At 35.4% G+C, this 16,802-nt stretch overlaps 1 protein-coding gene across 1 annotated transcript in view; it reads right to left on the bottom strand.

Moving 5' to 3' along the window:
* The window catches only part of POT1 (protection of telomeres 1), a 97,716-nt gene that overhangs the window by 54,266 nt on the left and 26,648 nt on the right, over nucleotides 1-16,802 (bottom strand). The gene's annotated exons all lie outside the window — the stretch shown is intronic.

The following is a 16,802-nucleotide window of genomic DNA, read 5'->3' as shown; positions in this document are numbered from 1 at the left end:
TCACAGAACTGGGTTTCTCCCACTGAAAATGCTTTGCTAAAAGCTTATGTAGATTAGATATGAAAGTCATTTTAAAAGAAGTACTACTGAGAAAAGTGGAGAGCTTATAGCCTCACTTGATGAATTGGCAGACAGCTCTTCAGGATTAGTTTACTGCTGTTTTGGGACTTTCTCTTCAGCAGATTTTGCCTCCCTATTATCTACCCTATCTCCTGGCAATCCGCTGTTCTAGACTTTTTGCCTCTTTTTTGCCTTCTTATCTCCTCCTTGTGGTTACTTACAAGAGATTAAAAAAAAAAAAAGCCAAAATAGTAAAGTCCCATTTGAATGTTTTCTGATATCGAACCAACTGCTACACTGACTTCCTCCACCCCTTCCTACAGGGGAGGAAAGGGGTGGCATCCTTACTTCACCAGAAAATGCAGAGGGGCAGCTGCCATCTTGAAGACCGTTTCCCAATTTAATTACATTAACTGTAAAACCAACTAACCAAAATAAACTTTGAAGCAATCAGGTGAGATAAAACCCAGTCAAATATGTATGTAACCTTATAACTTGTCCTTAATAATGCAAGTAACTGGCAACCTCTAGAGCAAAGGCCCAAAGACAATCAGAAAAGTCTAATATAGCTTCCATCTTCTTTATACTAAAGTTTATAGGCATTTTTACTATTTCCTACACAAATGAGTAATTTTAAGCCATAAAATGATAATCAAGGCTTTCCTTTTTGTTTAGAATGTCCAAAAGTATTAAGCACTTGGTTTTATACTATTATGGATAGACAGAAACGCTCATAAACTTGCACTACAAGTGACAGATTTAAGTGGACCAACATGAACAAAAAGCCTGTATGTTTCATTGTATGTAATATTCCCTCCCCCATAAAAAACTGTAAATAGACAATGAATTCTAGTTATTGCTACTGATACAGGTGCTAAAATATTTAGGGATTATATGTATGAATATCTTCAACTTACTCTGAAGTGGATCACAAAAGAAATCAATTAATGGATCCACTAATGATGGTGATTTTATATGGGTGTTCATTGTATAATTCCTTCAAATATTTAATATATTTAAATATTTTATAATAAAATTCTGAGAAAAATAATTCATAATTGTTTTCACTTAAACGCATAATTTTTAAATTAAATACTTCCTGTATAATAGTATTTTCATTAGTTATTTGACTGGAATATCTTTATAGAATCTTTTGACCTGTTAAATTCTCAAAAAATTCTGAATTAGTTATATCAGAATTTAAAAGGTGTTAAACTTATCCATAGTACCAAAAAAGAAAGAAAATAGTTTGACAGTATTATAAAGGATAATATTATGAAGGATAATAAATAAATCAATAAACTATAACTTTGACCTTTGTTCTTTTCTCAACTTGGAGTATTCTCCTATCTATAACTCTGACATGAATCTTATTTGCAGTTATAGAACGTAACTGTGGGTGGTACAGAAGTTTTTCAGTAGTACCATGTATACTGGAAAACAGAAAAGAGTTATCAGAAGTCTGATGAGTCTGCTAAAAACTGATGGACAGCTGTTGAGGTGTGGTAAAGACCGGAGTGTACACACTCTGTTTATGTCTCAATGATCAGAACTATTTCTAGTGTTGATAGAAATTCCCTTATATTTCTAAGTCCTCATTCTATTGCTGGTGTATGTTCTCATTAATCTTTTGCTTGAATCTAATTTATACATAACACATACCACATATAAATACAATAAATCTTTCAAATTTTTGGCATAAAAGAGAGCCTTCTTATCACGACAATTTCTGCAAAGCAGAGAATATGTACCTGGTCAATCATTCCACTCTAAAAATCAGACTCACTGTTTTTTAACTAGCAATAATACCCAAGCACAGACACAAATCCTATGAAGTCCTAATACTGTTTTCCAAATAAAGCAAAATATTTCAAATTCCTAAAAGAATTAAAAGTATAAAACAATAAGGAATATTCCAATGTATAAATTAATTTTCACTTTTTTTCATTCCAGACTCCTATTTTTTCTATCCTTTTCATTTTTTAACCAAAAAGAATTTTTTTTGTTTTTTTTTATTCAGGGAATGGGAAATGTGAAGCCAGGGTTATCATATAACTCTCAGAATACTGGAAGTTTTTGAGGAAACTTTAAAAACTGTCTATTTTTTAAGTCACTTCTTTAGAAGTTATACATTTCAGGAGAATGTCCCTTATTTTATTTATTTATTTACTTATTATCTTGAATGACTCTTGTTTTAAAAACAACTCTGCCCTCAAATAAACTTATAAATTCAAAAAGTAACATTAATATATCCATACCCACTATAATTCAGTGTTACACAACTCACCAAAAAGCATTTCAAAAGTATTCACAACAGAGCCTAGAAAACCATATCAATAAATTAAATTGTTTTTCCTTTTTCAAGTAATTACAGCAATATACTTTATAAACACTTGGTGTAGTAACTGAGGGAAAGGCACATAAATTATTGCACTCAAAGAAATACTGCACACTGAAAAGACAAATTGAAAAAATTATAAAATCCCCCTATACAGACACTATTTCTCAGATTTTATTTCTCCATTTCTACAGCTTTAATTTTGGACCACTGTTATAATATGGAATTCTTTTTCTCATCTTCATGTTTTGTTTTCCCTACATTAAATCGCAAAAAATTAAAACAGCATTCTTGAAATATGCCACTACTCTTAGTATGGATATTTCTGAGTTGTTAAAAAAGGCTCACATTTAAATATATACAGATACAAAGATGTGTATATAGTTAATCAGAGAACTAGTAAGTAAAAAACTACTTTATCAACATCAAGGATTGTAAAAACAGAATTTAAAAATACTCCATTTGAAATTTACTTCTTAGTATATTAAATATAACTTTAAGTATTTTCTTGCGGGCATGCCCCCACACAATCAATTCAGTTACTGAGCTATACGCCGAGATAGACTTACGGTAGCAATATTCTTCAAACTGTCATCTACCTGCTGCAAAGAAAGCACTCTAGAATAGCATCGCTAAACATGAGGGTATTCTTTCTCAGACTCTCTTAAGGTTATCTATAAAATAAGGAGGAGTTTCAAAATAAAATTTTATATACATATTTTATATACATATTTTTAGGATGTATATACTTATAAAAGAAGGAAACAAAAACTCAGATTCAAGAAACAACCAGCATTAAAAAAAAAAATCTGTCCAATAATTTGCTCTCAAGAACAATAAAGGCAAGTAGCAATCTAAATGAAATATTAGTTTTCAGGTTCTTTTACAAATTAACATTATAAGCTACTCATTTTAACAAATACTAACAAGGCAAACTGCTAGAATAAGTTTTATTGAACTGCTCCAAAGAAGTGGTGCTCTATCAAATAAATAAATAAACAATCCTTTAATAAAAATATTTATTTTCTCTATGTCTCTTTTTTTTTAAGGATTAAGTACAGGTTTTATTTAGTTTTTTTGATTTTTTTTTATTTAGTTATTTTGATTTTTTTAATAGTTATTTCCCCAACACAATTTTTTTTTCCTACTGTACAGCATGGTGACCCAGTTATACATACATGTACACATTCTTTTTTCTCACATTATCATGCTCCATCATAAGTGACTAGACATACTTCCCAGTGCTACACAGCAGAATCTCATTGCTAATCCATTCCAAAGGCAGTAGTTTGTATCTATTAACCCCAAACTCCCAATCCACCCCACTTCCTCCCCCTCCTATCACTTATATCTGGAATCTAATATAAGGCACAAATAAAACTTTCTACAGAAAAGAAAATCATGGACTTGCAGAACAGACTTATGTCTCATTTTTGACTCATTCCCAAATGAAGGAAAAATAAACTCATGAAACTACAGTCAACGTACAACTTCATATTTTAATAATAAAGTTAAAAAACTAAAAGATAATTTCAGTCTATGTTCTTGGTAGTTAATATCGGCAGGGAAGGTAGGGAAAGTAGAAAGGATGTTTAATAAATCAGTATTCTTTCTTACTTTATAATACATAACCTCTAAAAATGCATATTTAAACTTTTGATAAAGGACTGACTTTAATATTTTCAGCAAGACTGTGTTTAAACTGTTGGTAATTTAATTACTTTAACACTTAGGTAATACTTCATGTAACTTGATATAAATCTGGAAAAGATAACAAATGATAAATTAAGCCCCATATTCAGCAATCTTAAGCAATTCACTTAATTTCCTCAGTATGATTAAGTGTAAATTGCCTTGGAGTTTTATTATAAGGGAGAGCTGGTAGTTCATCTAAGAAAGGTCTTTAATCAAAGAAGTATGCATGCATAAATTATATAATCCACCAAAAAAGTCCTCCATGAAAGCTGCTTTACCTCCTTTCTCTTACTGCACTGTTGTGTTTAAATCACTCAGTATTTTAGCAACAGTTTTCCATTTATATAAAAGTTTATTACTGAAACACTAAAGGCTATGGAGGCAAATCTCTGAATTAAGGCAATATTATGACATAATCTTATTTGTTTACAAGAAAACTTTCTATACAATACATGTGTAACAGCATTCTCTATTATGCTATTATGCTGGTGGGAAGGTAACATAATTTCCACTCATGATTTTATAACATTGCAAAAGATCACAGGAGGCAAGAAAGAGAAGAGAGCATAGACAGTATAACAGAGATATAGGTTCTAAAATAAAAACATGTGCACATGTGCCCGTGTACACACACACACACACACACACATATTAGAAAGATAGGTAGGTAGGTAGATAGCTATTCCACGAGTTTATAAATGTTATTCTGGAATTACATCTGGAGGAGTTTTTCTCTTATGTTTGACTCTACGTACTGAGCCACCACAGATAAGAGATGGTATACCTATGTGTAAGGATTTATACTAAGACTGGCAATGGTCTTTATCTTTACAGAGTTTGTGTTTAAAGTGCGGGAGACAAAACAATAATTTTTAGAATAACTATAAAAGTACACTGATATTGAGCAATAAAAAGGAACAGACTGTTTATGCATGCTACAAAATGGAACCTCAAGATCATTATGCTAAGTGAAAGAAGACTAGAGTTAATATGAAGTGTCTGGAAAGGTACAGAGACAGACAGCAAATCAGACTAGTACTGGGGATGGGAATGAAGACTGACTGCAAACAGAATGGAGATCTTTTTGTATGGTGTTGCTTGTTTACACCCATGAAAATAAAATTCACTCTTGCTTAAATCAGCATCAATCACCCAAATGTCAGCACCTGAAATCTTGCTGATATCTTTTGTTAACTATGATCTCCTCTTCTGTGCTATTTGTCATTAAAAGTTACACCTATTTTTAAACTGTCATTTTAATTGCAACTTCAGAGGGAGCAAATATAAACACAGTTGTTCTACCATCTGAATCTTTCTTAAAACTTGATGAAAACCATAAGCATGAACAAGATCAGAGGTTGGCAAACTATGGCTTGTGGGCCAGCTGCCTGCTATAAAAACAAGTTTTACAGCAACACATTCATTTCCATATTGCCTACGGCTGTTTTCATGTGACAAGGTAGAAAGGAGTACCTGTGACAGAGACTACCTGTCCTGCAAAGCCTAAAACACATACTATCCAGTGCTGTAAGGAAAAATTCAACTCTTAAACTACATTAATAGTGGGCTTACAAAAAGGATACTGGAAATAAAAGACTAATAACAGCATGCTACTCTGAAGCAGGAAAAGAAGCTGAAGTACTCTACAGTACCTTTTTAAAAAAAAATTTTTTATCAAGTTGATTTATGACGGTCATTTCTGATGCACAGCAAAATAACCCAGTTATATACATACATACATACATTCTTTTTTTCACATTATCCTCCATCATGTTCTATCACAAGTGATCAGATATAGTATCTTTAATACTTACTCTTACTTAATTTTTCAAAGTAATGGTATTAGTAGAAACAGCCCAGAATCAAACGCAGTAATATTTACCTGACTAATTTAAGAAATTTCAAGATTTAGTATAGCAGATAAAAGATCATGATATTCAAAGCAACTCTCAAATTATCTGTAATAAGAAAAACTGCCTAAGAGACAAAAACACCCAAAGAGACTAGCAATCCCACTCCTAAAAGATACCTAAAATATACCTAAAAGAAAAGAAAACATATGTTCACACAAAAACATACATATGAATGTACACAGCAGCATTATTTGTAATAGCAAAAAAAAAACCAGAAACAACCCAAAAGTCCATCAAATGATGAAGGGATAAATACAATGTGGTCAATACATGCAGTGGGATACCAGTCAGCAACAAAAAGAAATGAAGTACTGATAGAAACCACAACATGGTGAACCTTGAAAACATTGTGGTAAGTGAAAGAAACATTAATACGAATAGTTTAGAATAAGCTATAGACTGAAAGTAGATTAGTGGCTGCCTAGGGCTGGGAGGAAAGGGGGAGTTTGAGAGCTAAGAGGTGTGGAGTTTCCTCTAGAGGATGTGAAAATGTTGACTGTGGTGGTAGATGCACAATCCCATAAATATAGTAAAAGCTACTGAACTGTACACTCTAACTGGGTAAATTGTGTGTGAATTATATCTCAGGAAAGCTGTTTTTCTTTAAAGGGCCCATCTGTATCAGGTTAAACAGCTGCTTTAAAGCACTAAATGTATGTATTACAGTTTAAGGGCGATGTAAATTTATAGGTATTATTTTTCTTCCCTGTTTATATTTTTTCAGCTTTTACATACCATTAAAACTATTCTCACCTATTCTTAATCACAAACAAACTCTCCTCAGATTTCAAAAGGGTTACGAGCATAGTTACCAAATAGATTGTCAGCCTAAGAATACTTCCCCACTAAGCTAGTAGACATTTATTTTGTGGATACCAAGACTCATAAAATTAGGCTTCAAGTATAAGTCGAGCTTCATATTGATAAGCAACAGCCAGGAATGCCCATGGAGAGGTGGCATTCCTCAACAGTGTGAGACACTGCGAGCTGGTAAGTAGCAAAATATGTGATTTCAGCAGGAGAAACACAGCCTGTGCCATTTCTGACCCAAGTTTCCACATACATAAAAGAAACAACAAAGAAAGGCATCATAGAATTTAGTAAATAAGAGCTGTGATATTATGCAGAGAGCCATGACCCTGAAGAATACAGGCAATATGAATTTCACAGAACTAAAGAGTTAGTCTCTGTGGTTCACAAACAACTTCAGTGTTCTATATTATAATGCCTCTAAACTCTTTTATTCTTAATCTTATATTAAATATATCACTAGCTGGAGATGGGAGTGCAATAAGTCTCTCAATGGAAAGAGAGAAACTCTCTTTCATGACTTTAGAGCCTTAGGTGGTTTAAAAGTGGCAACAGGTTAAATCGTTCAAAGATCAAACCTATTTTGGAAATAGGACAATTAATAACATATTCAGCAGAACTTCACTATCTCTTGATTGGATTAAATATAAAGCTTAGCATTTACATGTATCTAGAGTTTCAAAAAATTTCACAATACGTTCATAAACATACACTACACTACCCAGTATCTTATTAGTTAGGCAAATCCAACCAGCCGCTAACCTCTACTGATCCTACTTCCATCTTGTTTTACAATCACATCTTTTTCTTCCTTCTCAGTGTCACAGCCCAGGTTCACGTCCTTTTCCTTTCATAATCAGGTTACTGTAATCATTTAATAGTGTCCATTTATCTCCATCTTTTCCTCTCTACAATACCAGCATATTACTACCATGCTGCTTTTTTCCAGTCTTGTCACTCTTCTCCTAAAATATCTCCAGGTATTTTCTACTGCACATAGAATAAAGTCCAAAGTATTTAGCCAGGAATGAGACAATACAATTTGCCACTAATACATCTCTCCAAATATATTCTCCACCATTATTCTTCAAGCACTTTACACTTCACACAAACTAACTCAGATATTCCTTGTGTCAATCCTGCAGTGCCCTGATACTATGTTGCTCGAATGTCTTCAGATCAAATCCAAAGTCTGTCACCTTTGTGACCTTAAGCTTCTTAAACTCTCTCAGGTTTTTCATCTGTAAAATGGGAATAATAAGAATCTAACACAAAAAAGCTTTTTGAGGATCAAATGAGATATAACACATAAAAAAATATTCTTACAACTTAGGCTTAATTGTATGTAATCTTCAAGGTACTGTCCATTCAGGAAGGCCCTTCTCTAAAATGCCTTCTCCAATCCCCAGAAATGTGGGTTTCTCCCCATTTTAAACCTTCACTAACAGCACACATCACTTTCTATCTTGCACAGTTTTATTTTTAGTATAACTTGAATATAGAGAGTATAAATACACACATATATGCACCTCTCTCCCTTAATAGCTCATAGATGATATTACTCAAGTCAGTATTACCTATTATTTGAATATTGAGGTAAAAAAATTGTACTGATACAAAGTTCAGACAGTAGATTTATTTTGATCCAGAATTTATCACAAATTGAAGATAGGTTTGTAAAGATTAATGTGATTCTACCAGAAGAATGTTCTGATTATCACATTTGTGTCCCTAAGAAAGATAAGACGGATGAGCCCCAAAACACAGATGCTCTTATCAGAATCTTAGGAAGAAATAAGGCAATAAAAGATAAATCTATAATTTCAAGTATAACACTACATTGAGTCTTTCTTAAAACTTTTCCATAATTATCCAAATAGCCACAAAAACACATAAAGGCATGTGAGTAAAATGTTATTCACACATTAATTACCAAAGGTCTGGTATATAATAAGGATTGTATTAGATGCTACAGAAGGGAGAGAAACTAGAGTGAAACTGATAATTAAATCACACTGTGATCAGTGCAATGACAGGCACTTTGGGATCAAACGGGGGTGCATCTAACCTACAGGCTGTTGGGATGGGGGCATGGGTGAGTAAAGCATGCTTTGAGCAGGATTTTTCAACCTTAGCAGCACTGACATACTGAGCTAGATAAAACACTGTTGGGGGAAGGAGACTGTCCTGTGCAATGTACAGTATTAAGGGGCATATCTGATACCTACGTACTAGAATATAGTTGGACCACCTGGCTGTGACAATTAAAATTTCTCCAGACATTGCCATGTATCACTGGGGTTGGGGGGGTGGAGAGCAAAATCGCCTCTATGGTTGAGAACCATAGCTTTAGAAAAATACCTAAATTCTGAAGGATGACAGTTTAGCCTGGTAAAGAAGAAATAACATTCTAGGAAAAGAGAACACCGAGAAGACCCAATCAAGAAACCAAAAGTAGACAAGGTATATGTGGAGCCCTTAAGTACCTCACTAAGGCTACTGAAAAGGGAAAAAGGCAAGAGGTTTTAAAAAAAAGAAGAGGAGTTCCCGTCGTGGCGCAGTGGTTAACGAATCCGACGAGGAACCATGAGGTTGCAGGTTCGGTCCCTGCCCTTGCTGAGTGGGTTGACGATCCGGCGTTGCCGTGAGCTGTGGTGTAGGTTGCAGACGCGGCTCGGATCCCGTGTTGTGTGGCTCTGGCGTAGGCCAGAGGCTATAGCTCCGATTGGACCCCTAGCCCGGGAATCTCCATATGCCACAGGAGCAACCCAAGAAATAGCAAAAAGACGAAAAAAAAAAAAAAAGGAGAGAGTTTTCTATGTTAGGTATCATGCCATCTGCATACAGTGACAATTTTATCTCTTCTCTTCCTATTTGGATGTCTTTTATTTCTTTGTTTGTCTAACTGCAGTGGCTAGTACTTCCAAAACTATGTTGAGTAGCAGTGATGAGAGTGGGCATCCCTGTCTTGTTCCAGATTTTAGTGAGAAGGCTTTCAATTTTTCTCCATTGAGTATTATATTTGCTGTGGGTCTGTCATAAACTGCTTTGATTATGTTAAGGAATGTTCCATCTACACCCACTTTGGTGACTTTTTATCATAAATTATGTTGGACTTTGTCAAATGCTTTTTCTGCATCTACTGAGATGATCATATGGTTTTTGAACCATACATAGAAAATCCTAAGGACTCAAATCAAAACTGCTTGAATTGATTAACAAACTCAGCAAAGTAGCAGGACATAAGATTAGCATTCAGAAGTCAGTCACATTTCTGTATACCAGCAATGAAATATTAGGAAAGGAATACAAAAATACCCGATACCTTTTAAAATTGCACCTCACAAAATCAAATACCTGGGAATACACCTGACCAAGGAGGTGAAGGACCTATATGCCGAGAACTATAAAAATTTAATCAAAGAAATAAAGAAGTTGTAAAGAAATGGAAAGATATTCCATGTTCCCGGATTGGGAAAATCAATACTGTAAAAATGGCCATACTACCCAAAGCAATCTACAGATTCAATGCAATCCCTATCAAATTACCCATGACATTTCTCACAGAGCTAGAACAAACAATCCAAATATTTATATGGACCCACCAAAGACCCAGAATTGCCAAAGCAATCCTGAGTAATAAAAAACAAGCAGGAGGCATAACTCTTCCAGACTTCAGGCAATACTACAAAGCCACAGTCATCAAAACAGTGTGGTACTGGTACCAAAACAGACATATAGAGCAATGGAACAGAATAGAGAACCCAGAAATAAACCCTGACACCTACAGTCAATTAATCTTTGACAAAGGTGGCAAGAACATAAAAAGGGAAAAAGAAAGTCTATTCAGCAAGTGGTGCTGGGAAACTTGGACAGCTGCATGCAAATCAATGAAACTAGAACACACCCTCACGCCATGCACGAAAATAAACTCAAAATGGCTTAAAGACTTAAATATACGACAAGACACTATCAAACTCCTGGAAGAGAACACAGACAAAACATTCTCTGACATCAACCTCATGAATGTTTTCTCAGGTTAGTCTCTGAAACCAACAGAAATAAGAGCAAAAATAAACCAATGGGACCTAATCAAACTGACAAGCTTTTTGCACAGCAAAGGAAACCAAAAAGAAACCAAAAAGACAACTTACAGAATGGGAGAAAATAGTTTCAAATGATGCAATGGACAAAGGCTTAATCTCTAGGATGTACAAGCAACTTACACAACTCAACAGCAAAAAAGCCAATTAACCAATGGAAAAATGGGCAAAAGACCTGAATAGACAGTTCTCCAAGGAAGATACAGAGATGGCCAACAAGCACATGAAAAAATACTCAACATCCCTGATTATTAGAGAAATGCAAATCAAAACTACCATGAGATACCACCTCACGCCAGTCAGAATGGCCATAGTTAGTAAGTCCACAAATAACAAATGCTGGAGGGGGTGTGGAGAAAAGGGAACCCTCCTGCACTGTTGGTGGGAATGTAAGCTGGTACAACCACTATGGAGAACAGTTTGGAGGTACCTTAGAAATCTATACATAGAACTACCAAATGACCCAGCAATCCCACTCTTGGGCATATATCCAGACAAAACTTTCCTTAAAAAAGACACATGCACCCGCATGTTCATTGCAGCACTATTCACAATAGCCAAGACATGGAAACAACCCAAATGTCCATGGACAGAGGATTGGATTAGGAAGATGTGGTATATGTGCACAATGGAATACTACTCAGCCATAAAAAAGAATGACATCATGCCATTTGCAGCAACATGGATGGAACTAGAGACTCTCATTCTGAGTGAAATGAGTCAGAATGAGAAAGACAAATACCATATGATATCACTTATAACTAGAATCTAAAATACAGCACAAATGAACCTTTCCACAGAAAAGAAAATCATGGACTTGGAAAATAGACTTGTGGCTGCCCGATGGGAGAGGGAGGGAGTGGGAGAGATCAGGAGCTTGGAGTTAACAGATGCAAACTATTGCTCCTGGAATGGATTTACAACGAGATCCTGCTGTGTAGCCTTGAGAACTATGTCTAGATACTTACATCGCAACACAACAATGGGAGGAAAAATTATGTACACATGTATGTGTAACTTGGTCCCCAAGCTGTACAGGGGAAGATAAACAATTGGTCCTACTGTATAGCACAGGGAATTATATCCAATCTTCTGGGATAGACCACATTCTAAAAAAAAGAATGTGTGTTTGTATACGTGTGTGTGTGTGTGTATGATCTATATGTGACTAACTTTGTACAGAAATTAAAAATAAAAAATTTTTCAAAAAGAGGAGTTAGAAATTGGAGGAGTTCCAAATTTTGTGACCTTTAAGAAAGGTAGACACAGGTACCTTCTGAGTATGTTCTCTGTCTCCTTCCCTCCCTCCAGAATTGTGTGGGGTGTACCCTAATGACACGGCCCTGCATAAAGCAAGTGATAGAGTTGGTATAATATTCCATTAATTTTGAAGAGGTTCTGCTTCCTGGCTTTGAAATACAAAATTTAAAAAGGATGCCTTTTTGGTAGGTTTTTTTCTTTTTTCCCTACCAGTGAGTTAGTAATATACTTAAATACATTTCTATTACATTCTCTATTTTCACAAACTGAAAAGCTGTCTGTTGTTAATTAGCAAGTCTGTATCCCCATGATTTAGTTTGAAACAAAGTTGAAGGAAGTTTAAACATCTCCTTAGCCTGGGGGTGGGTAGTGGGGGTAGGCTGCTCTCTGCGAAGTAACATGAATCTTACTGCCATCAAATTCTCTTAAAGGTCATATATGCCCAAAAGCTGAGTCATTCTGTGCCAAAAAATTTGCCCCCAAACTTAATATATCTTCATTTTATTTAAGTCTACTAAACTTCAGCTTCATCTAAAGGAAAATTTAAAAGCTGTGTAAGTGCCTCAAATATTATTTTTTTTTTGTCTTTTGTCTTGTTTTTGTTGTTGTTGTTGCTATTTCTTGGGCCGCTCCCGAGGCATATGGAGGTTCCCAGGCCAGGGGTTGAATCGGAGCTGTAGCCACCGGCCTACGCCAGAGCCACAGCAACGCAGGATCCGAACCGCATCTGCGACCTACACCACAGCTCACGGCAACGCCGGATCGTTAACCCACTGAGCAAGGGCAGGGACCGAACCCGCAACCTCATGGTTCCTAGTCGGATTCGTTAACCACTGCGCCACGACAGGAACTCCAAATATTCTTTATATTTTCAAAAGAAAACTGGAAGTTCCAGAAAAAAAGACTATGATTAATGTGTAAATAATATAAGAAGAATAATTAAAACTACTAATAGTAAAACTTAGAGTGAGAGGCCAACTACTTCAGCTTCTAACATATTCTTTTATAAGCTAAAACTCATTATACTTCTTCGTTAAAATCCAAACACTAGGACAAGCGACCAATTGTCCTAGTGAATTTACTGTTATGCTAAAAATTTCCTATTTATCCTATCAAGTATTAATAAGTTATTAATAACACATATCGTGTTTAACATTTACCTTACAAAATGTGACAGGAATAAATACATACACACACACACCCTTTAAGCACTCTGGTAGTTCCTTTAGTCAGAGCACACAACTGTGCCTCATGTTAGTTAGCTGATTACCTGTAGGTCTCCCTCACTTGTAAACTCCTGAGTGATTTTATCTAAAGATAACAATCTATGAGTCTATAGACAATAACTGAGTACTGTCCAAGGCTACACAATGCTGGCAAAGACAGTTTTTAATTGAATAAAGAATGTACCACAAGTTTTAAGAAAGAATGAGAAAAAGTACTGATATTTTGATTCATCAAAATAATTCAGTTATAAATTCATGAAACATAGGGTAACAGCCTAAATAAGCAGGCTAACAACTTTGTAGGGGAAAGGTCATGAGAGACAGAGTCCTAGAATATGGACAGAAAACCAGATGCAAGCCTCAAGCTTCATCAAAGAAGTCATTCCTGAATATAAGAAAGCAAGTCATACAAAGGTCTAGTGACAGGGGAAGAAAGATCTTTCTCCAACTTCATTCTCCAAGTGGAAACCTACTTCCTAATGGCATGGGAAGTACAGTCAGGATATAGCGCTGAACAAAGGTTTAGCTCTTTTCAAATCCTCAAAGAGATAAGTGATGACCAGCTGGGCTCTGGATGCCCTCCATTCCTGAAAGTAAGATGGCCAAGCCCATTTAAGAAGAATCTCAGGAGTTCCCGTCGTGGCGCAGTGGTTAACGAATCCGACGAGGAACCATGAGGTTGCGGGTTCGATCTCTGCCCTTGCTCAGTGGGTTGACGATCCAGCGTTGCCATGAGCTGTGGTGTAGGTTGCAGATGCGGCTCGGATCCCGTGTTGCTGTGGCTCTGGCGTAGGCCGGCGGCTACAGCTCCGATTTGACCCCTAGCCTGGGAACCTCCATATGCCGTGGGAGTGGCCCAAGAAATAGCAAAAAGACGAAAAAAAGAAAAAAAAAAAAAGAAGAATCTCAGCTCACTCCACTAGACATAAGTTTTTAGTTCTTAGGAAATGAAAAACTCCATGCCTGCCCAAACCAAGCTGCCCAAACCTGTATCTTATATAAAGTTTAAGGCCATCATTCAACTTTAAAAAGCAAATAAATAAAAATAAATGTCATACATTAAACCAAAATGTATATTGCAGTTCTGATCTTAACTGAATATTCAAATAAATTTGCAATCTGTGGCTCAAAGGGAGAACCTTTAATATTGTATATTTAAGTCTTTACTTATGCATATGTATTTTTCTAGGACAGGCTCTATAGCTGTCATCATATTTTCATAAAGGTACAGAACTGCAAAAAGGTTAAAACTTCTAAATATGCGCTATTGATTTTAAAAAATAACTAAATATTACATTTAATTTTATGTAATTAGATACTTTAATCTTTTTTGATGAATCAGAAGGACTTCTGGTTCTTATGGAGTACCAATGAGTCATTAATTACTCAGTAATTAATAAACTTTCTTCCAACCATTTTAATGTGGAATATGTGGGAGTTAATACACTTAAGAACTAAAAAGACAGTAACTACATAATCATTAATAGGCAAGCAATATTACTCATGCAAAGCAAAAATATTCAAAGATTATGCTACATGACATGAATGCACAAGTGCCAAGTGAAAATAGCAGTTTTACACAGTTTAGTAGTCCAGAGTTAACTGGTCTGTTTTAAGCAACAGAAAAAGAAAAAAAAAAAATCCTAGGGCCCAACATCCTTGCACTCTATCCTAAGAACTAAAAGAAAGTAAAACAGGGGCTCTCAGAAGTCCAGTATTTTGGATATAATTTTAGTAATTTGATTACCATGCTCAGAAAGTAGCTAAAACACTGAATAGCAAGAGAAAAAGTCTGTTTCTAAAAACACTGTAACATCCCAAACTGCTAGGTTTAATCAAGTTGCTTTTCTAAAAGAGAAAATTTTGATAGGAGGGGATGTATGGAAATAATTCAGCAGCATAAGTATTTTTGAGGAAAGCTAGGGAGCCACTGGTAATGTGCCACATCGTGCGGCACAAAAAGGCTGAGTTCTCTAGGGCCTCAAAATTTGGGGAAAGGAGGAAAAAAAAAGAGAGGTGAACAGTAAAATCTAATGATATGACTATTCTGACCATTGACTATTATCTCCCTTCCTCTGGACTCAAATATTTGGAGAGTAAGCATAAACAGGATTTTCTCTATTCTTCCCATTTGCACAAAGTTGGCATTATGATATTAACCAAGCAAGCATGACCATATACCATTAAGTACGGATAGAAATAGTTTATGACCTGCCTCCATTTACTTTATTTAGCAAGGACAGACAAGTAAAAACAGAGTGAAAGTGTCGCAAGTTTAAAAAAGTAAGCTATAAGCTATTTCTTCGAACATGAGACAAAAGTAAAATTAAACTCCTTTATATGTGTTATCTAAGAATATGTGTTCAACATTATCTCTGCAAGGCAAAAAAACTGCATACCTAGCTCTATCTAGCCAGCTCTTCAAAGCAAAAGTAAATGTGAAGATTTCAGAGATAACTGCTATAAAATCTCAGAATCCCAAGACAAAGGCAATAAACTTTGCCTTCCTATATGAAAGAGCCCATATTATGTACCCCCGATGAGTCATTATCAAAATCAATTTCGATGATACAATGACCTTTCAATACATATTTCCATAATCACTGAGAAATCCTCAGTTTTCATGATGAATCTTATAACAAAGAATAAGGATGTATCTATAGTCCTTTTAACAATAGAACTGATAGTCTTCTGCAAGAATAAAACCTATAACTCCTCCAAGACTGAATATAAAGCTTGGGAAATAAAATACTTGCTACAGAAATAAGACAGCAGCAGCTACAGTTCATGTGTAATCATTACTACTGAGGATGAGAAGTCTTCCAGAAAAATTTGAGTCAAGAAGGATGCTAAACTGCATCAAATTGCCTGTACTGCACTGAATTTAACACTAATAAAATTAATTTTAATGAAAATTTCTAGCTAGTGATATGTTAACAGAATAAACTTTTCTGAAGCACTTAAGCTTGAGTTGCATAAAAGTAATTTTCCTGCACTTAACTATTATTATGGACATCAAGATGTTAATACTTTGGTTGTGGCCTGGTATTTGTGAAATAATGTTACTTTATGTAACACAAAAAAGGGCCTAGCTGTGGACTGTTTCTGTACATTTCCTCTGGCACTTCTCAGCAGTAATACTAATGAAGTTGATCCTTTCCTGAACACAAAAACCACTGCTATTTGTCTGACTCTCCTGCAGCATGTTGAAGGATGAATTCTTTTTTTTTTTTTTGTCTTTGCCTTTCCTAGAGCCACTCCCTCGGCATATGGAGTTCCCAGGCTAGGGGTCTAATTGGAGCTGTAGCCGCCGACCTACACCAGGGCCACAGCAACTCAGGATCCCAGCCGCATCTGCAACCTACACCACAGCTCACGGCAACGCCGGATCCTTAAC

The sequence above is a fragment of the Phacochoerus africanus genome, chromosome 16 (genome assembly GCF_016906955.1).
Source record: "Phacochoerus africanus isolate WHEZ1 chromosome 16, ROS_Pafr_v1, whole genome shotgun sequence".
Classification (NCBI taxonomy): domain Eukaryota; kingdom Metazoa; phylum Chordata; class Mammalia; order Artiodactyla; family Suidae; genus Phacochoerus; species Phacochoerus africanus.
This window is presented reverse-complemented; position numbering and strand designations above follow the sequence as displayed.